This window comes from Chiloscyllium plagiosum, chromosome 27, assembly GCF_004010195.1.
Source record: "Chiloscyllium plagiosum isolate BGI_BamShark_2017 chromosome 27, ASM401019v2, whole genome shotgun sequence".
Taxonomy (NCBI): domain Eukaryota; kingdom Metazoa; phylum Chordata; class Chondrichthyes; order Orectolobiformes; family Hemiscylliidae; genus Chiloscyllium; species Chiloscyllium plagiosum.
In genome coordinates this window covers 20601483-20624642 of record NC_057736.1, presented here as the reverse complement: position 1 = coordinate 20624642, position 23160 = coordinate 20601483, and the positions used below count along the sequence as shown (strand labels likewise).

Below are 23160 nucleotides of genomic sequence, written 5' to 3'. Positions count from 1 at the left end.
AATACCAGGGAGGGAGCTTCCAGGACTTTGACACAGCGACAGTGAAGAAATGGTGATTATATTGCCAGGTCAGAAGTGGCTTGGAAGGGAACATGATGATGGTGGTGTTCTCATGTATCACTGCCCTTGTCTTCCTAAATGGAAGTGAACGTGTGTTTGGAAGGGACTGTTTAAGGATCTTGGGTGAATTTCTGCAGTGCATCTTGTAGATAGTGCACACTGCTGTTATTGAGTGGAGGGAGTGGATGCGATGCCAATTAAGCGGGTTGCTTTGTTCTGGATGGTGTCAAGCTTCTGGAGTGTTGATGGAGCTGCACTCATCCAGACAAGTGGGGAGTATTCCATCACACTTCCGAATTGTAGATGGTGGACAGGCTTTGAGAGTCAGGAGGGGAGTGACTCGCCACAGTATTCCGAGCTTCTAACCTGCTCTATAGCCACAATATTTATACGACTAGCCCAGTTCAGTTTTGGTCAATGGTACCTCTCAGGGTTTTGACAAACCTTTAGCGAAATGAAAATTCTCTATCCTTTCCTAATCTTCTCCTCCATAATGTTGACAGCATTCTACGGCATTAGTTCCACACAGGCACTGTCCCCCTTGCAATACATTCCAAGTGGCCATTCCTCATACATGAAAATAGGAAGTTAGCTTATAGTGGAGATGAAGAGAAACCATAATAATATCTTTCCCCGACGTCTACAGACACACTTTCCAGCAAATGTCGCAGGACAGCAATCAGATTCATGAGATCCACATAGACATTTTACTTCGTAACACAATGGCTCCATACAGCCTTCAGGCTGTTGTATTCTAGATCAAGTAACTTGGAGCAAAGTGAGCCTGAAATTTTACCAGTTCCTCTCAGAATGTTCACCAACTAAACCACTGGAGAAGCTAGGGACTTCTTTTCCATGAACATTTAATTCTGAAAATACATTTCTAGTGTACAGTCAATCCGTAACGAGCAATATTATTCTATTACCAGTCATGTCACTATGTCTTTGTTTGGAACAAATTTAATACCAAACAAGTCAAGTCTGCTTAAATTTTCAAAAACAAATCTTTACAATAATTCCACAGTGCAGTATACTGGAATTCAACTGACACTCCTGTTCCATTGTAAATGTTCGACTGAAGCCACACCCAACATTATTAGTTATTCTGAGCAGGTATTAATATCAGATAGGTTTAGAGGAGAAACATGGGTCTGGCAGCATCTATCGAGCAAAAGCAGGATTAACGTTTCAGGTTCAGTGACGCCACTTCTTGGTTCTGATGACCTGCTGAGGTTCTCCAGCAGCTTCTAGGATTTTTTTTCTCTCAGATTCAGCATCCACAGTTGTCTTTTGTGCATTAAGAAGTTTCACTACTATATCAGATGCCAAAAAAAAGCATTTAGGCTTGCAATATCTCCCTCTTCTCTCTATGCGGTGTTAAAATAAGCTTCAATGAACTAATGATTGAATGATTCTTAATCGCCTTAGCTAAATTCAATCCTGAAAGCACAAGATGTGGTTAATCAGCCAATCCTACCTGGGCCAACTTTACATAAAAACTATCCAATTTCTCTCTAAATCCTGGCTTCACTGTATCTATAATTGTTACTTTTATTCCTACTGCAAGAAGTTTAACTTTCATAATAAATCTCCCACACAAGACCTTTAATCCTTTTTACTAAGTATTTGCTGTATCACAGATAGTATGGAATGCTTTACAGAATAATACCCCTAATAAAGGCATTGTATAGATGTAAATTTAGTGTCAGTCAATTCAGGGAAGTTAAATGAGGTAAATGGAAAACTTGCATGCAGATGCAAAATGGCATATCTTTTTAAGAGTTCAAGTTGAAATCATTGTTGGACAGAGTGTGTCTTCAGTTGCGAAACCTTAACAACTCCAAGGCTTAAAGGGTTGACTTCAATCAAAATAGAGAAATGCACAAAGACTCAGTGATTGGCTGACAATTTTAAAATAGCATTAGTTGAAAGACAAACGTATACCCTAGTTGATCATTGCCAATGTGTGCATCTAGATGGGGCTGGGGGTTGGTGGTGCAAGAACAGCCGGAGATAGGTCTACAAAGTCATGAGGAGCTAATACCGCTGTCGGTTGAGAATCAAATCAGATGTTCTATCTCTTGCCATTCACTCTGCTAGTTTACCAGGTCAATTGTCCTCCTCACTTCACCCCTGTAGTGCTACCTTTTCTCATGCCTGCTCATAGGTCACCTTGCCAGCAGGACCCAGTTCCTGCTCCACTGACCAGCTTTCTCACTGATGTGCGCGCCACCCAGCATCCCTTCCTGGCTCCCTCATTTATTATCAAGGCCTCTTTCTTCAAAAGATCAATCGTTCCAATTGACTACCACGAAAATATCTCAAAAGTAAATATCAGCTTTCCCTCAACTTCTAAACAACCTCTCCAATCTTTCTGTCCTCTCCAAAGTTCTTGAATGTGTTGTTGTTTCACAAATTGAGACTCTACTTTCCTGCAACTCCTATGAATTCCTCTCCCAGTACAGCGTTGAAATGGCTCTTTATCAATGTCACACTTAAATAGGATGTCAATTGTGACTAAGGCAAATTATCCCTCATCTTGTCTGCTGCTTTGACCACACCATCCTCCATTGCCAGCTGATTCCACACTTGTATGTACACAACCACAGCCAGAGAATGACTTACAAACTCTTTCTTTTCAGAAGCGGTCTTGTTACCTCCAGTCTCCCTTCAGGCTTTATCCTGGCTCTTCTATTTCTCTCCTACATGATACCCCTCTGACATATTTTCAGTGGTCCATCTCAAAATCTATCGTGATGACACTTAGCTTTATTTCAGCACTAGCTCTCTTGATCCCTTCATGTTTACTAAATTATACAAGACAGCTTACCCATATTTCATAAGCAGAAATTGGGGTGGAGATTTTCCAGGCACTGAACGACGTGGACAGTGGCTAGTCAGTTGGGAAAATATAGCGAGATAAAAATAAAACGAGACTCGACCGAGGAAGAGAAAGATTAAGCAAAGATTTGAATGGCAAAATGGGAATCTTGCTAGTAAGTAGCGAAAGGCCTATCTGCACTTAATATTTCATTATTGCCTATCCTGCTCCATTTATAGGCAGGAGCATGGTGTGAAAACAATCTCTCCCTCAATATCAGCAAAACAAAGCAGATGGTCATCAACTGCAGGAAGTGGAGTGGAGGACACGTCACTGTCTATATCAGTGGTGTAAATATCACAAATGGTCTATCCTGATCCATCCACATCAATGCTAAGTCAAGAAAGCACACCAATTCCTCTACTTCCTCAGAAGGCTAAGAAATTTCAGAATGTCCACAATGACTCTTACCAACGTTTACAGATTCATCATAGCTTGCATGGCAACTGCCCTGCCAAGATCGCAAGAACGTAGGGAGAGTTGTAAACACAATCCAGTCCATCGTGAAAACCAACCTTCTATCCACTGACTCAGTCTATACTTTCCACTGCCTCAGGAAAGCAGCCAACATAATCAAAGACCCCTCGCACCTTATGATCTTATACTCCACAACCACCTGATGAAGGAGCAGCACTCCAAAAGCTAGTGCTTCCATAGAAGCCTGTTGGACTATAACCTGATGTGTGATTTTTAACTTTGTCCATCCTAGTCCAACACTGGCATCTCCAAATTCATCCCTCCCACCCTCTTCAATCAGACAAAAGGCACAAAAGTTTGAAAACACGCTCCAACAAATTTAAAAACAGCTTCTTCTCCACTGTTACCAGACTTATGAATGGACCTCTCATATTAGAGTTGATCTCTCTCTCACTGCATCTTCTCTGCAGATGTAACACTATATTCTGCATTTGTGTTCTATTACCCTAATGTAACACATGATTTGTCTGGATAGCCTGCAAAACAAAACTTTTCACTGTATCTCAGTACACATGACAATAATAAATCACTTCAAATTAAATTTCATGCAATGGAGCAGGATGGATATTAGGGCTCTTTGTTTTCTTAGCACTTATGCACCAAATCTACTTGGGTGCTCTAAGTACCTCTGTCTTGCCTTGCCATTGTGCGTTGCTGCCTCATTCAGAGCTTACAGGTTCAGGATAGTTCTGTCTTGCTGCGCCTTTTAGTGCGAACACAAAGCCAGACAGATTGTCACAGCTATCGGCAGTGATCCGTCAGGGAGGTGGACGTGTTGCTGTACAGTACCATGCTATGTCAACATCACACCTACATCATGTACCAGCAGTTTATGTGGTAAACAAGCTGCATATGGCTTCAACCAAAGGGCTACATCTCAATCTGAGAGAAAACGTCAGTCTTCAGTCAAACCTGGGAGAACTGTCATTAGTCAACCAGTCCCCACAGTTAGGGACAAGAAGCAATATCAGCCCGGAGACTTGGGAAGGATTAATTGTCTGCTTGGGGCATTACAGGGCTTTGTACCACTAACTGCTGGAGAGTGGGCCACAGCCAGACCAACCAGTCTGGGGAGATCAGTGCTAAGTCAGAGATTGGTCAGGGGTCCAGTCACTCATCAGTCAGATCTGTCCATCCAGGTCAGTCTGAGGTGGTGGTTGGGTGGCGGGAAGGGTTATAGTCATTGCTGGAGTTCTCCTCACTGAAAGCCAAGGTAGATTATCAAAGGTCACTGCCGTGGTCAGATATTTAAGGATGTCTCACTACAAGGCATGACTTGGAGGTGCCAGTGTTGGACTAGGGTGGACAAAGTTAAAAATCACACAGAACAGAACAGAACCCAGCATATCCCATTATAAAAGATGAAAGGTTTAACCTAAGATTATTCACTGGATCACAGCTCCATGACACTGGACACCTTTAGCTATAAATTCTGTGAGCATGAATTTAACCTCCACAACCACCCGATGAAGGAGCAGCGCTCCGAAATAAACCCGTTGGACTATAATCTGGTGATGTGATTTTTAACTCAATGCAAAGCATAAGCCATGTTGTGTTCTACCCTCATCTAAATCACTAATGCACAATACTATTGATAAATAGCTGCCACCGCATCTGCAGTGGATGGTGTAAATGGAATTTCCTGTCTGAGGATACGCACTGTACTTGTGTTTCCCTCCTTCAGTAATGTGGGGATTTGGAGTGGAGACAAAGTTTCATTAAATCATACTGCATTTATAATCTTGTGCGGCATACATCAGAATAGGTCCCGTATCAAACAAATCCATGGAGAGGTATTCCATGCTACTCCTTTTTGGGAGTTCTGCAAGACCCAATACAAATGGAGGACTATGCTGGACTATCATTTGAGTGATATGCTGACTAAAGAACTGTTTTAGTAACCGTAGAATCCAGCCGCAGGTGGAATACATCCACCTGTGAAGCATCCTTTCACAGATGTATGGATATTGAGGAGGAATCAATGTGTCAGTGACCCAGGACCAGTAACAACCTCCAGGAGCTGCCAAACAGCCTCCCCATGAAGGTGGTGCAGCTGAATGACCCCCACAGGATGTGGAGATGGGACAGACTGTGCCAACTGGAGTGGGTGGCTGTCCTTTCCTATTGGCTATCAAGTGACAGTTGCGACAGGCTGCTTTCATAGATCCACAGGGAAACAATGTGGAAACTCGATCCTCAACCCACAAATATAAAGCAATTATTGATGCAATTTCTGACATTCACACCACTTCATCTGGTCTCCCGAGTGACAGGTCAATGCAGCAACTCGAGCAGAGGGCTTTGCCAACATAGCTGGCTTACCCAGGTGTAGGTCCTGATGGACTGTGTACGTCATGTTGACAGTGCCACACAATAATGCAGCTAACATCCACAGGAAAAGGGTTCCATTTCAATGTACAAGTCATCTCGGATTATTGATACTGCATCTCAGAGGTCTGCATCATGTATCCTGAAAGCTACCATGAAGCCTATATCCTTGACTCATGTCCCTGCTTTGTCCCAGAGGCCAGATGCTATACAAAGATGTTTCCCAAAAAATAAAGATACCATCTGCAAACCATGGCTGATGACTCGGTCATGCAACCTCCTGACTGAGGTCAAACACCACACAATTCAGCTAGTTCTTCCAGGGCCACAGAGAGGCAGGTGATCGGCCTCCTGTAGAGGAGGGTTCACTGTAGTACAACAGGCATAATCCTTGAATGTGGTGCTCTGCATCACTGGTGCAGACAATGAGTGGATCCAATAAACACCGAAGATTGGGAAAGGGGCAGGGTTAATACCACATTCAGCATGAACAAGTGGTGTACTGTCAAGTGAAAAAGACCCAACAGGACTTCATTGACACCAATTTCCAATTGATCAGAACTGGATAAAGTGATCATTCATGGTCTGTTAACTTGTTGCTGCTCGCAAAGCAAGCAGCTGCTATTTATTCCCAGAAGCAAATGTAGCCTTTGAATTTTTTTTCTCCCATTTGTCCGGTTATTCAATTTTTAAAAAAAGCAACGTTTTAATCTGTTTAAAGACTTTCCAGCAATTCATGTGCCCACATTGCATAATGACAATCTTGTGCCATGCCAAGCATTTGGGAAAGATTAGCACTCCATTGGACAGGGTTCTAACAATGGCATGGGGCTAGGGATGGATAGTCTGTGTACATTAATTCTTGTAGCTGTAGTTACATCGTCAGACAGGTGATGTAAAGTAGCAACATCCCATTTATAAAATGGAGCTTATTTCCAACAATGAGTCACCCATGCCACCCACATGCCATCCATTTCCCTCCTATTATGTGCAGTGATGAGCTATTTGTGGCTGGCATCGCTTGGCCAGGCACACAGCTGGTCTTTAAATGGTTCCAGTAGCAAACCTCCCAGCAATGGTGAGTACTTTGCCGACAGTAGTCACAAGATAGTCCAAGTGGGATGCCAAAGCAACATGGTGTATTCTCAAAGAAAAGATCAGCAGAGAACTGCACAAGATAACTCTCTAGATCTCAGACAGAAACCCACCAGGACCCTCATCGAAATTATACCAGCGAGTTTTTGTCGAGCTCAGCCCATTATAATCTTCTGTCCACAAACTCTGCTCTCTCATCCACTCCAACCTTCACCCTGGGAACTCTCTCAAAGCCGAACCAGACTGCTGACAACATCAAGTTAAGAGATAATTTTCCCATTGCACATCTGTCAGCATGCAGATCACCTTCTTCCATAACCTCGATAAATCGGCCCTACCTCAGCTCAATTGCTGCTTAAACTCTGGAAGTATTTACTACTCCTCGACTTGATCAATTCAATGTTCTCCTGGCCAACTTAACAACTTCTCCCAAAAGTAGACTTGAGCTTATCCAAAACTCTATCTTGAACCAAGTCCCATTCACTGGTTAGTCTGGTGTTTTCTCACCTATAGCTCCCAGTTAAGCCATGCCTGATCCATGTTCTGATTTTTTAATCCCTCCACACCCTCAGCCCTCCCTGGACCTATAATCTCCTTACAGAAAGCTATAGTCTGCCAATTCTAGCCTCTTGAGCATCCCTGATTTTAGTCTCCCTGCTATTACTGGCTGTGCCTTTACATGCCAAGGCGCTAAGCTCTGGAATATCCTCTTCTCCAACACAATCTCTCACATCTTTTAAAAAAAAAGTAGTAATAGTGGGTTTCTTGAACTAAAATCGGACTTGTGAGCTGACAGCTAGCTCTACAGCCTATACTTTTCATGGGGTTTGATGAACCTGTGGCAAGGGCAGAGATCCCAAATTTAATCCTCCTTTTATGACCAAGTGATGAAAACACACAACTTCGTCTGGCCCCTTAGTTACAATCTTGAAATCAGAAATTTCTTCCCCCAATTGGCTTTCCATTTTAATTTTGATTTTGCCATTATACATTTCTGTTTGGTAAAAGGTGTCAAATGATGCTGTTTCAGGCTTTGTCAGGTTGGTTTGATGGACTGTATGATCTGTTCCTGCCTACTTTGTTTTAAATCTCTCTTGGGATTTGTTGATGCTGATCCAAGCTGGCCAAAACTGAAGCTGTTCCACTGCCTGGCTCAAACCCTACACAACCATAAATACAAACAAACATGCAAAAACAGCCATCTTTTTTAAGACAAAAGATCCAATGTTAGATAAATTGAAATGTTTGCCTGCACGTGTTAGAACAATGAGTTAAATTGTTTTACAAACACAGAATGAAAACCGCTGTCATACTCAGGAGAAAGTGAGGACTGCAGATCAGAGTCAAGAGTGTTGTGCTGGAAGAGTACAGCAGGTCAGGCAGCATCCAAGGAGCAGAAGAGTCAATGTTTCAGGCAAGAGCTGACAAAGGGCTTATGCCCAAAACGCCAATTCTCCTGCTCCTCAGATGATGCCTGACCTGCTGTACTCTTCCAGTGTCACACTCGGCTGCTAACATACTCATGCAGTTTTATTTTCCAGACTATTGAGGATTTAACATATCAATTAGAAAGGTACAGTTAGTTACTATATTGGCAGGACTTTTTCTTTTGCAACAAGTTTGATACTAAATAAAACAAATTCTCTCATTTTGAAAGTGAGCTCCATTAGTCCTATATTCATGCAGACTGAATTCAGTCCTTTCCATTACTGCAGGGATTTCCATGCAGTGCCACTTAACTCAGTGCAGGAACACAAGTCTTAAAAGGAACATCCTAGAAGACAGCCCTACAGATCAGTTGTTTAATTCTGTAAATATGTTTTTTGTAGAAATGTTAGAAATACTACTTCAGTAAAACTTTCATTCCCTAAAGTGGCAATTCTGCCATTTGTGACTATCAGGATTTAAGTCTAACATTGTGTCCTTTATACGAATTTTGAGACTCAAAAAAGGTACAGTATGTTAGTGCCAAAGAACGTAACACTTTCCACTTCAACCAATTAAGTACAGTGCATTTAGACACAGAACAATTTCCTCCACTCAATGATATATTTCAGATCCAAGTCACTAATGTATCCGGAGACAATTTAGATTTCCGATATCCCATCACTGCTCTGAGATTATCATTTCAGTATCAAATTAAAGGTTGGGTCACAGAGTTGGCTAAACCTGGGCAAAGCCAATTCCACTCAGGGCATTTATAGCCAGGAGTTTGGGCAGTTGGTTGGCTGGTTGGCTAGATGTCCAGTTAGCACAGGATTCAATCCCCTTTTCAAGAATCAGAGCTTGGGTGGCAATTCAGCACAACTACGACTGGCCCGGCTCTTGAAAAGAACTATCTGATCAGTACTGCTGCCCTGCTCCCAAAGATATCCAATTAGCAAGCTTCAATCCAAGCCATGTCTCTGCCAATTGTAGAGTCAAAACAAGTTTTTAATAACTGCCACAAAGCTCTAGTTGACAGTGACATAATGCCAATACTGCAAGATAATTTGCTATAAAACTTATAAAAGAAAAATCAATTTTGCAGTTGGAATTCATTTGCATTTGCTTTGAGAATTGCTCACTGCCATTTTCATTGGGAAAAGCCACTTTGGCAACTTACTTTCCAGGACTTTGCTGAAAGAAAATATTCAGTACAACAGATTTAATTTATTTCACCATGAAAAAAAAAAGGGTTGTTCTTCATGTATTTTACAGCCGAAAACTGACTGCCCTGTTTATGCGCCATCTCCAAACCAACAGATCAAGGTCCTCGCGCTCAGATGAAGAAGTTAACCTATTTTCGAAGCCCTAGCATTCATCAATCCTGCACTACGTTCATTCAGGAAGCATAGGTTCTATTTTTATAACTGCAAGCAGCAAATTGGAGATTTTCTTTCTTTAAAGAATAGCCATCCACTTAGTTTGATCTAATGGAAAGAATACTTTTAATTTGTAGCATCTTCCACAATCTCAGGATATCCCCTTTACAGGCAAAATACATCAGAATCACAGTCACTTCAGTCAGGTAGGATTCACCACATCATGGAAATGCAGGAGTGAAAAGGAAAGATTCGCATTTATGATCCAAACTATTCTACCAAATTTGTTACAATGAGACAAAGGAGCAACAACTTGAAAAAAAAAGACAAAAATGTAAAATCTAAAAGACTAATGCCTCAATACTCCAAAGTTTTGAATAAACTGCAACAAACTTTACAAAGTTAGAGCAGTAAACCATCTACTGTATACAGAATATAATATCCACAAATCACACGGATCCATAGTCTACAAGTAATTTAAGTATCTCTCAGTTAGAAAATAGATGATTAGTTCATTATAGCAGAGGATAGTTACTCCAAAAGAATAGGACACAGCAAGGACTGAGGTCTCCATGAACTACCACAGTCGGTACGAGGATGGATCCCACACTGTTGGCCTTGTTCAGCACCACACTCTAGTCATCAACCAAGATGCACCTCCAGATTTAACTGGAGGTAAATGTCAGTAACAGACTAACTGTGGTTGAACATCTCATGGAGCCCATCAAACAGCAAATGTAATCAAGTCAAACTTCTTGGATTTCTCAACTAATCCAAATGTTAATGGCACTGTGGTTCAACAATTTTTATCAAAACCAGACAAAGGATTCCAATTCTTCTCAATTTGAAGGCTCAACTTCAGAACTCACTCAAAAGCCACACCATTATTGATTACCTCCTCAATTTCTCATATTGTAGCTCTTCATCCTCTTTTCCTCAGACTATGCTCTTCTCCTGGTTCCTGCAGTAATCCAGTACTTACTCATCATCGCAATTTCAGCTTTACCAAGCTAGTGTTGCCACTTGTCTCTTTTCTTCACCCAGAATTCTAATGTTACGCAGGTACATCCAGGGGCTTTGCAATCCTCACTCTCGGTGGCACTGAAGTACCATCCACTCTCAGGTTTCCCTCATAACTTCCAGGAATTTCCTGAGCCTTACTCCAACGCTAACCTGCACTTACTAGCTCAGAGAACCTCAAGCGTCCTCACTGCACAGGGCTACTCGGCACTTCTTGTGACACTCCCCAAGCCCCTACACAACTTAACAGCATATTCTTTTTGCATGAGCCTACTTTTGCATCTTTGTCAATCCCCCCACTATCTCTAACCGGACTGTAACCACCAGACCACTGTTTGGTGAATCTTTAACACTTTGAGAGATCTATTTTTTAAAAATTGTAAGAATTCATGCCCTTGCTTGTAGGCAGTATTAAACATAAATAATACTTTTGAACAGTCAAAGCTAACAACCTCTTGGAACAGTCTTCCTTAAGTTACAATTTTCACACACTGCTGACTCACATGGTACTAATGAATGCAAATGTTACGAATTGCATCACACGTTAATATAACATTTGACAAAACCACCAGACGTCTCAAGTGCTTTATGATGTACTTTGAAATGTAATCACTGTTCTAACATAGGAAATGTGGCAGCCAATTTGCACTCAGCATACTCCCACGTACAGAAATGTGATAAAGACCAGATAATCTGTTTTTTGTGATGTTGATGGGGGGTTGGGAATAACACCCCATGCTCTTCTTCAAAAGAGTGCCATGAAATCTTTAACATCCCGATGAACACGCAGATGGGGCCTCAGTTTAACAGTTCCTCTGAAAGATGACACTTCTGACAGAGCAGTACTGCTCAGCACCACACTGAAGTGTCAGCTTTAATGGTGGCATTAAAGTTCTGTAGTGAGACTTGAACCTAGTTCCTGGTTATTCAGAGTGGAGGGTGCTACGATCTGAGCCAGTGTGACACCATTTATTAAATTTCTTCTCTGAAAGAAGTCGAGAATGGAACTAGGTGAATGAACAGCATTTTTAAAAAAAAACTATTCCAGGGACGTTCCTAATTAAACAAAGAGAAGGCTGTCATTTATAGTGTATAGATATTTACAGCATGGAAATGGACCCTTCGGCCCAATTTGTCCATGCTGTCCAGTTCTCATAATTAATCGAGTCCCATTTATCTGCGTCTGGCCAATATCTCTCTGTATCTATCCCATCCATGTACCTGTCCAAATGTTTCTAAAATGACAACACCATACTGACCTCCACCACTACCTCTAACAGTCCATTCCAGACACACTCACCCTCTGACAAAATTGTCCCTGTGGACCCTTCTCTATCTCTCCCTTCTCACTTTCAATCTATGCTCTCTAGTTTTAAACCCTCCACCCCACCACATTGGAAATACCTTTTTGCTATCTACTTTATCTATGCCTCTCATGATTTTATAGACCTCTTATAAGGTCGCCCTCAGTCTCCTATGCTCCACAACAAAAAGTGCTAATTGGTAATGGCAATATCACATACCCTTCCCTGAGATATAATGCAAAAACAAAAATCAATAATGTCATCCATACACAATATCCTTTAAATAAGATATGCAGCTTTGTGACAAAGTGCCATAAATTTGGGGCACAGGAAGTCAACAATGGGCATATCAAGGTATAGCAGAACGACAGAGGGAAAGAAAAGGATTGCTAAGAATTTGCTGGAACAGGGTTTCTCACGGAACACTCAATTTGTTCTTGTTTTTTTTCTTTACTCTCAGCTCGAAAAAGTAGTTTTGCAGCATATTATTGGGAGAGGGAGCTGCGAATGATGAGGTCAGCAGCTCATCAGGGAATTCACTGGATAACTGTCTCCTTAATGAGAAAAGCAGAGGAAGAGCAGAGAATAAATAAGATGAATTAGAGATAAGTACAGAAATATAGAGAATACAGGTTGGATGGTGGTGAAGTGGGTGGGTGGGGGAGTGAGAGTGTGCAGGAAGATAAATCTCACCATTTTTTGCAGTATGTCTCAAACTTTCTGCAGCTTCTTCAATTTGGTTTACTGGCACAAATAGAATTCTTCACAATGGAACAGATGATGGTGAGCTCCTGTGGTTGGGAGGCTAATGACAATGGCATAAGACATCTTGCAATTTGCTACTTCTGATGTTTCTATTCATTGCCCCAATTATCTATTATTTACAAACTATTGTCATTCAACTCTGTGTTTAAACCCAGCAATTCAGGCAGGAATTTCCTCTAACTTATAACCACTACTAACATCACTTTGACATAAGTGGTGTAAATCTCCTTGATACAGATCAACAGGCTTTGCACTGTAATTCTGACAAGGTAACACCAGTCCAACAGGAGAGACTTCAAAATAATACCCTGATTCATAGCTCTGATGCCAAATTGCATCACTCACAAATCATTTCCTCCAGGGTGAGTATAGAACAGCAAAAGATAAACAGTAGCTAATCACTTACTTGTCCATCATCTTCTATTGGTACAGAGTGATACTAAACTGAAGAAAAGTAATTGGAGCGAGTGGATGACAGTTTACTAATTTTACTTCATTTTGCTTAAGTAAATAAAACAAAAAAGGATATTATTCATTTTTACACAAAAAAAAACAAATTTGGTACCTCAGTTTGGTGTGAGATAGTACTAGGGCTCTCAAAAGAACATTTTGTCAGTTGGGACATAGGCTTTGGGTCAAAAGATATAAACACACAAAAAAGCAGTTTAATATATTTTCTAAGTCAACATGTTCAGGGATATTATTATACACCTCTGGAGCAGATGGGATTTCAACATGGGTTTCATGGCCCAGAGGCAGGCACACTACCACTGTGCCACAAGTGCCACTTCTGTTCGATTTAAAATGCATAAAGCAAAACACTTAGGACGAATTAGCACTATTAAAGAATGGGATTATTCAGACCCGAGCTCTTGAAATTCCAAAGATCATCTTTTGTTCCCAACTTCAACCATCAAAAAAGAATAAAACCCCTATCAAAAGTACAGACTTTGACATAATTATAGTCTGGTAGGATAAGGGTATAGTTATCAGTTGAACAGATTCTCTAATAAACACAAACTCTCATATCCAGTTAAATCACAAAACATAAATTAAGTGGCTTCTATTCATTGAATATGGCTCCTTTGTTACAACACAATCTGTCTCAAACAACATGGTGAACTCAGTTATAACTGTCAGTAACTGTGCCCTGATCCAAGTTGTAAATTCCACTTCTACTCCAGAGGCACAGTATGATACTAAAATAAAAACAGGAAACACTGTAGAAACTCAGCAGGTCTGGTAGCATCTGTGGAGAGAGAAAGAGGGTTACATGTTTTGAGCTCAGTTACTTCAAAGTTAACAGCTGTTTTTCTGTCCTCAAATGTTGTCAGGCCCGATGAATATCTTCAGTATTTGTTATTTCTATTTCAGATTTCTAGCATTCACACCAAATTTGCTTTTATTAAACAGCATGATACTACCTCATGGTAGGCTTGCGTTGCTGAGGCACTTTCACTCAAAACATTTCTGCCACAGAAGTGCCTTTAAAAACAAGTTTATTCAATTGAATATCATTCTAAACGGGTCTTGTAGATAAAAATGGACAGTTCTCTACAACAATAACTGTAGGCTATTTCAATGCAATTATGAATGGATATCAGGTAGCAGAGCTATAACCATAAAGAAAATATTCTGTAAAACCCACTCCAATTAAATAAAAAAGGAGTTCTTGTGATGTTCCAATAAAAATCTCTCCTCTCAACAAGTTTTCATTTCTCTCAGTTTATGAAGCACATTTTCAAAGAACAGTGCTCAATTTTTGCTTCGACTATCACTTATGACAGACTAATACTCCCACCTCTGCACAATTTCATTACCAATGAACATTGTCAAAAACAGCTGGAAAGGAAATAGATGAAAATTATCTGAATGGATCCTGGCTGTGAAGTTATAAATAGAGCAAGCTGGATGAGCTAGTGTTGTACTTCATATGCATTAAAAAAGCACTCAACAATTATAACAGGAATAGAACTTAGTGAAAAAATTTGATACTTCTTTTGCCAATTTGCCTTTCCTTGAATTCACTGTGATAGTAATGTGTCAACTGATAATATAAATCAAGGCTCAGTCGCAAATGGAGTTCAGTTTAAGTAAATGTGAGGTGCTGCATTTTGGAAAGGCGAATCAGAGCATGACCGATTCGCTAAGGTCCTGGGGAGTGTTGCTAAACAAAGAGACCTTGGAGTGCAGGTTCATAGTTCCTTAAAAGTGGAGTCACAGGTAGATGAGATAGTGAAGAAAGCGCTTGGTATGCTTGCCTTTATTGGTCAACGCATTGAGTGTAGTTGTTGGGAGGTCATGTTGCGATGTACAGGACGTTGGCTAGACCATTTTTGGAATACTGTGTGCTATTCTGGTCTCCCTACTATAGGAAAGATATTGCAAAACTTGAAAGATTCAGAAAAGATTTATTAGGATGTTGCCAGGGTTGGAGGGTTTGAGCTATCGGGAGGGGCTGAATAGGCTGGGGCTGTTTCCCTGGCACGTCAGAGGCTGAGGAGTGACTCTATTGATGTTCATAAAATGAGGGGCATGGATAGGGTAAGTAGATGAGGTATTTTTCCCAGAGTGGAGGAGTCCAGAACTAGAGGGCACAGGTTTAGGGTGAGAGGAAAGATATAAAAGAGACCTAAGGGGCAATCTTTTCACGCAGAGGGTGGCACGTGTATGAAATGAGCTGCCAGAGGAAGTGATGGTGGTCGTACAATTACAACATTTAAACAGCATCTGAATGGGTACATGAAAATGAAGGGTTTAGGGGGATATGGGCCAAATGTAGGCAAATGACACTAGAGCAATTTAGGAATGCTGATCGGCATGGACAGGTTGGACTGAAAGATCTGTTTCCATGTTGTACATCTCTAGGACTATCTTTTATATATGTGTCTTTGGGATCTCCATTAATCATTGTGTATTATCAGCTGGGACACATCCTTTTTGTAGCATCATGGCAGAGGTTTTTATAGTTTAACCTTCTGTTAAAGTACAGTACTTCACACCCTCCACTATGTCAATGGTCACTCTTTACTCAGGTGAATATTTAGACAGCCAGTGTTAGCAAGTGACTGACAATGGGGGAGGAGAGAGAAATTGTGGTCATCACATTTACTTGCACACCTTCGATTTCTCTAATTCAAGGACACCAAAAACAATTTTAGCAACTTTATAATTATCTTGCTGAGAAGTGCTGATGCAGCACAGTTCAAGGCTCAAAACAGATCCTTACATCTCAGATATTCACTGGTTTCACCAGTCAAGCAATTCAGGTATGAAATGTGCCCTGGTCTTCGATGAGATTTCTTGCCCATGGGCAATGGGGAAGGTAGTCAGAAAAGTCAAAGCTATCACAGACCCAGAATTTCTCTAATCAAGGCCAGAAAAACCACACACTACTTCTACCAATACCCTGCAGTTTCTAAATCATGTCAGGTAGCATCACCCAGATGCCAATCCCATGGGAGAAAATAGTCAACTTAAGAATCAATTTCCTTGCATACCGTACTGTTCCAGAATCTGAAATTCTAGAAAAGAAAAGCAAATATTCTTACAAAATATATAATATTTTAAAAAGTGTCCAAAACATCTGTGCCCCTTATCCAAATGTGTTAAAGTCAAGTGATGGAACTTAATCTTTCAACAACCACCTAATGAAGGAGCAGCACACCAAAAGCCAGTGCTGCCAAATAAACGTGTTGGATTATAACCTGGTGTTGTGTGTTTTTTAACACAAAGATAACTTTTGCATTATACTTTTTTTTCAGTTGTTCCTTTTATCATCAAATTACTTTTATATTCTCTCAAAAGCATCTTTCCCTGTCCCCTATAGGGGTCAGTGAGTGTTGGAAAAGATCTCCCCACAAATGGGGCCAGTATTCAAAACAATGGCGGGTTTTCTTCCGGAAAGAAAATTTCAAACAACATATTAGAATGCACCAATTCATAGGCAGCTTAATCAAACACTCTGTTTTAAAAATATCCTCCAAAAGACAGAAGGCTTCTAAGTGAAGCCTATAGTTCTAGAAATTTGAAAAACACTGGAGAAAGACAAGTAAATACTGCAGCTTTCTTTACACATATCCCTTCTAAGCAATATCTTAACATTTAACCAGCAACCTCAACCACAGTGCCAGATTGTAAGTCAGGTAGCTATATTTAAAATTTAGGCCACTACAACAATGCAATACTGAGACTGTACTAATGACAGTGCACTATCTTTCAGAGCAGACATTAAGCAAAGCAACATCCACCCTCTGAGGAGGGTGTTAAAGATCCAATGACACAATTTTGAAAAATAGCAGGGGAAGTTATCCTTGCTATCCTAGCCAACATTGATCTGCTAAACATTATCCCTAAAATAGATTACCCGATCATTGTGTAGTTCAAATATAGGGGCTTGCTGCGTGTTTCCTCTAACACCAAGTCAACTTCTAAAGTACCTCTGCCAGAGAAGCTTCTGAGGCATCCCTTTTAAAAAAAAATGTTCAAGGGAAGTGGGCGTCACCAGTTGCCAGCATTTGTGGTGGTGGTGAGATGCTTTCTTGAAGCAGTGCAGAGGTGTAATAAGATGCCAAAAGGCATTAAATAAAACGCGTCTCTGTTTGAGAATGGGTGGTTCCATTAACATTGTTACGAAATCCCCTTTCAGTGTTTTGCATTCACCTCTACAAACTGGTTCCTTAAATATACTCATTTATCACAACTCTCAAAACTCTTCAGATACTGTACAATAATTTTGAGGTGTGCTAACTATTTGAAACAAACAGAGCACGACTTAATAGAATAATAATGTTAATATTACCTCAAACAGGTCGAGGTAAAAATAGTTACACTGGCCCAGTATTTGCTTCAAGAGCATATCCGCTGAGGCGGCAACATGTCCAAACTGAACCTTTTTTTGGAAATGGGAAATTAACTGACGGACTCTTCCAGGAAATCGGCCTCCCAGGAAAATCCCAATTATTACTGGCCTCAAGAGCTCACATCCGAGAACAAATATTTACAAAGAAAATCGACTGGGCGTGTGGGGGAAGTTTGAGTTTCGAGAAACAGCTGGAAATGTGGAATGAACCAATATTTACAGTTCCAGTGTGCAGTGGTGATGCCAATTATGGGGAAGAAAATAACTCCGACATATCGCAATAAAAAAAGGGTGTCGCGTCAGCACTGGGGTCAGGTCGTTTCCAGTCGCTGTACCGTAAACACAAAGATTGCTTTAAAAAGTCTATTAAAATTAAACAAAGTGACGGGCAGTGAACACGGTGTTATGTCCAGGACAGACGATTACAACATCCCGAGATAAAATAATACAACTAGTCAGACGAAGCAACTTCACTCAAGAGCTGGAAAGACCCTTAACGCCAAGACGCGGTTATAAAAATGTCCTGACGCGGTTCTTTTTTTTTCTTTTTCTCTCTCCATTTAACACAGCACCACACACGGGGGGGGACGGGACTTAAATCACATGATGTACAAATGCATGTGATTTCCACACAGTCACTAAGGAGAACTCAAATTTTAGTTGGAGCTATTCCATATAACATAATTTGTTGGAGGGTGGGGAGGAGGAACGATTTCTTTTAAACTTTAGCCTCAATTTTAATTTTAAAAAAGCCTGCATTTTTGCAATTACTTCTTCGCAATCTCCCTGCTTATTACCAGTTGGCCCTGTGATATTTAAATACAATTTGCTGACTCGCTTCTGAATTAATCCGAGCAGGGGAAACGCTGTCCTGTATTCATGAAACTGACAGAAATTGGATTACAATAAACCGGTCGGTTATGTGACTGCCGTAACAGGGAGATATGGTAGAGGTAGTATTGTCTTCGTTGATACTTGGGGGGGCGGGTAAAATAAATAAACGTGACAACTGCTTTCCAAATCTGACAATCTGAACACAATTCATGCAAGTTTATCATTCAATAATTGTTTTTAGCAAAAAAAGATAAAAGTATTGTGCCTCTTACCCGAGCGAAAACGAAACGATAAAAGGGGGGGAAAGCAATATTTGTGAGCTGCAAAAGGTGCTCGGTTCAAATCAAGTCAGAAGACAGGAATTCCCTTGTAATTCACACATCCAGACCGCGTCATCCTGTGCAAGGTTTCACCAGTGACACAATTGTATCGGGTACCAAGACAGCGACTTTACCTCTACCATTGCAGCGCCGGGGGGAGGAGGCGCGGTCAATGTCGACTGCATCCATTAGGATTTAAGTAGGCGTCCATCTTCGGTTGCAATGAGTGTTTCCTTGCTGTAAAAGTCGACGGCTGTCCGTGCTGCGTTCTAAAGAGAAGTGTCCTCCGCTGACTTCTGATGTTTAGTCCAGTGGCCACCCCTCCTGTCTGGAGCGGGTGGCCCGCTCCACAACAATGCCATGTATTTGCATTCTGGCGGTGTTGCCAAGTCCAATACATGGAGCAAAGGGAGAGACAATGAACGGAACCTGGGATTATAGCACCAAACAGGCAATTCAAAATCCTCACACATGGCTGGGAGGAAATTGGAACCAATAAACACCCACAATTGTGAATATCCATGCGAATAACAAAACAAACCTGGACGTTCCCAGCAACTCTGCTGTAACATTTTTTTGTTGTCTTAAATGTAATCAAGACTGTTAAATAACTGTTGTTCTGACAGGTAATGGAGACTTTGGATTCCCAGCACAACGGTTCACTGTAGATCGAGGGTTTCCAGTAGATTTTCTTCAAACAGGAGTGTTCGACGTTTTAAAGCAGTAACGAACGGCAGATGACAACTAAGCGTGAAGGAACCATGGAGGGAGAGACCAAGCCTATTTTTTGAACTTTCCAAATAGTGACTGTACTTTTGGCACTAACTGTGTGTTTGTGTTATAGCTTGTGGTCACTTTTCTTTCTGAGTTGGAAGCTCTCTTTCTCAGAAATATACGCATGTATAAAATGTACGCCTTATTGACCTGCAAATATAAACATTGTTATCTGTCTGGATCACGAATTTAACCTATGGTTGATTAGAAAATAGAGCCACATTACTTTCATCAGAACAGTATTTTGCCTCCACTCCACCCAGTTTGCCAGTTAGTATAAAACACAAGAACAGCCAACATTTCCAAAGCAGCATGCTCAGAATTTCATTCAAATACCAAATGCAGGCAGCCTTCAGTCAACATACAAGGTCACAGTACACAGAATGACCAGATGATTCCTGATCGCAATGTTTGATTGGCAGTTTAATTCATGGCCTGAAAGTAGTGCTGGTGGCTTTAAAATCTCACACTTCAGGAACTGACAAATTCCTTCCCTATACATGATTGTAGACATTATGCTGACTTAAGAACACAACATATGATGTTGAAGGGATGTAAACTTAATGTGACTATGATGTTGTGACGATGAAGGAATTTGAGCTCTTTCATAAGAGAGGATAGAATGTAATTTCAAATGGAGTCATAGGGATGTACAGCACAGAAACAGACCCTTATATCCCACAGTTACAGATGGACATCAAGGTAAACACATTGCTGTAAATTAATAGTTTTAGCATAATCATACAGTCAAGTTTTATTTAATAAATCTCAATGTCACAATATAAAGTAACAACTTGCATGTATGGGCAGCTTTTTCACGCAGAGGGTGGTGCGTGTATGGAATGAGCTGTCAGAGGAAGTGGTGGAGGCTGGTACAATTGCAACATTTAAAAGGCATTTGGATGGGTATATGAATAGGAAGGTTTTGGAGGGATATGGTCTGGGTGCTGGCAGGTGGAACTACGTTGAGTTGGGATAACTGGTTGGCATGGACGGGTTGAACCGAAGGGTCTGTTTCCTTCTGTACATCTCTGTGTCTCTATGACTCTATAGAGCAGAATGGTTATAACACAAACCTATTTGCCCTGTCATCCACATGGGCTCTTTAAAGTAGCATCTTACCTCATGCTGCTACATATCTTGCTGCACATTCTTCCTTTTTTTTAGATAATGACCTAAATTTCTTGTAAAATGCCTCCATTCCAAATATTTCCACCATATTCTCAAGCAATGCAGTCCAGATCCAAACTCTTCAATGCGTGAAATAATTTTTGTCTTTGTTGCTTCTTTTGCCAATTACTTTAAATATAGCATCCAGTGCCTTTAACATTGTAAAGGATCCCAGGCATTTCACAAAAGCCTATCATTCAAAAGTCAACAACAAGCAACATAAGGAGATAAGAGGTCAGATTTGGTCAAAGAGTGAGATTTTAAGGAGTGACTTAAAGGAGGATAGACCAGTAAAACATCATGATTCCATCACTCCTCAGTTTACTGCTATTTTAATTACTTAGCAGCAATTATACTGAGCAATATTTTAAAATTACGTTTATGCCTCTCATAAATCACAAGTTTCTGGAGTGGCCGGTGCAAAGACTAACATGTTTGTGCAGTTAAAAAGTCATTTAATTGGATCATAAATGTATGACCATACAAAGCACTCTGCACCAAAGGCAACTGATTGGATAGCTTTGATGTTTCAAGGCTGTTCATAAACAAAGTTTTACGAGCAATGCCATCATGGGAAGGCAAGTATAAAATTAACAAGCCTTTTTCAGAACTTGATCAAAATAATTTTAATGTTATCACTTTTGTATTTGCAGAATAGTTTACCACTTAAGGACATTAATGCTGCATCAATTTACCTTCTTTTGGGATTGAGCACAGCAAGAACAATGGAGATAATCACATCCAATGGTTCCCAATATGCTGGAAGTCAGATGCTAATGGCAAGTTAGTTAAAAAGCTTCAACTTTGTCCACCCCATGCAAACACTGGCATCTCTGCATAATGGCAACTTAAAAATTATTATCTATAAACATAAAGGGCACAGAATATTTTCTCAGACATAAGATTTGGTAGATACATATTGGAGAAGATACCCTTTATTTCCTTATTGAGGTTCTCTTGTATTCTATGCTTCTATGTAAACTATATCACATTGAGAGAATTTTTTGTGAAAATGTAATGAATTTTAATGTGAAAATGCATTGTACAAGAAAATAATACCAATAACTTTTGGGAGAAGATTTGTAATTCGGGTGCTTGTTGTTGTGGTTCTGTTCGCCGAGCTGGGAATTTGTGTTGCAGACGTTTCGTCCCCTGTCTAGGTGACATCCTCAGTGCTTGGGAGCCTTCTGTGAAGCGCTTCTGTGATGTTTCTTCTGGCATTTATAGTGGTTTCTATTTGCCACTTCAGGTTGTCAGTTCCAGTTCCAGTTGTCAATCAATAAGCACATCGACCTGGACCCAATATACCGGCCACTGCAGCAGACAGCTGGAACTGACACCCGGAAGCGGCAGTGACAAACCACTATAAATGCCGGAGGAAACATCACAGAAGCACTTCACAGAAGGCTCCCAAGTACTGAGGATGTCACCTAGACAGGGGACGAAACGTTTGCAACACAAATTCCCCGATCGGCAAACAGAACCACAACAACGATCACCCGAGCTACAAATCTTTTCACAATCTTTTCACAATCTCATTCCTGAAGAAGGGCCTGTGCCCGAAACGTCGAATTTCCTGTTCCCTGGATGCTGCCTGACCTGCTGTGCTGTTCCAGCAATAAAGTTTCAACTTTGATCTCCAGCATCTGCAGACCTCACTTTCTCCACAATCTTTGAACACCTATGGGCGAGAGACACTAAGACAAGCCAGGAAATGGGAATCCTGTGCCAACCGCCTAACCGCCACATACGAACAACTCCAGTTCCTGCATGAATGCCGAAAGAATCGAATCCTTCCACAATGTGTCAGATACAGACCACCAGTCAACAACCCACAAGCCAGAGACACAGCCAGACAGCACGGACTCAGGATGATCCAGGTAATGATTACAGACGCACAAATACAGACAAGACATTGCTCGCCAAAAATCATTAATTTCAAAAACCACCAATCAGGAATGGATCCGGACCATAGAGCAGGCCGTCACCATAGGACAGAACAGGACCACACACGGCAAAAACACGGCACTAAAAGAAAAAATGGCCATACTAACACACAACAGAGAGGACACCAGAACACACTCCTGGATTAGAAACCTCTCCCACAGACAGCTCATGGACACAGAAAGAACAATACTGGCCAAGGGACTCAACTACAACAACAGGGACGCCAAGACAGCAGACATCCTAGCAGCACTAGAATGCACACTCAGGAACAATGGACTAACAGAAGAGACACAACAAACAGTGAGACAAAGTATCGTACCTCTGATAACAAGGAAAAGACAAACACATAACCTCAACACCAAGGAGAGGGAAGCACTAAAAGCACAAAGAAACGATAAGAACATAATCATACTACCAGCAGACAAAGGCAGAATAACGTTCATCCTGGACAAAGCAGAGTACATCCAAAAAGCACAACAACTACTTGCAGATACCAACACCTACCAAAAGAGGGAGTTTG

At 40.9% G+C, this 23160-nt stretch overlaps 1 protein-coding gene and 1 long non-coding RNA gene across 7 annotated transcripts in view; one reads left to right on the top strand and one right to left on the bottom strand.

Annotated features, from left to right (window-relative positions):
• Nucleotides 1-19177, bottom strand: part of LOC122563627 (fatty acid-binding protein, brain-like) — a 155825-nt gene extending 136648 nt beyond the window's left edge. For 3 of the 6 annotated variants that reach the window (XM_043717603.1, XM_043717604.1, XM_043717610.1), the window contains exon 1: nucleotides 18702-19177. The gene's annotated coding sequence lies outside the window, so the exon portion shown is untranslated. Of the gene's footprint in view, nucleotides 1-17535; nucleotides 17992-18701 lie in introns of those variants that run through there. The other 3 variants (XM_043717607.1, XM_043717608.1, XM_043717606.1) reach the window with 2 other exon arrangements.
• LOC122563628 lies at nucleotides 18463-19754 on the top strand. The gene is made up of 2 exons (XR_006315672.1): nucleotides 18463-18548; nucleotides 19376-19754. It is a non-coding gene; the product is annotated as an uncharacterized LOC122563628 (long non-coding RNA).
• The last annotated feature ends 3406 nt before the right edge of the window (nucleotides 19755-23160 follow it).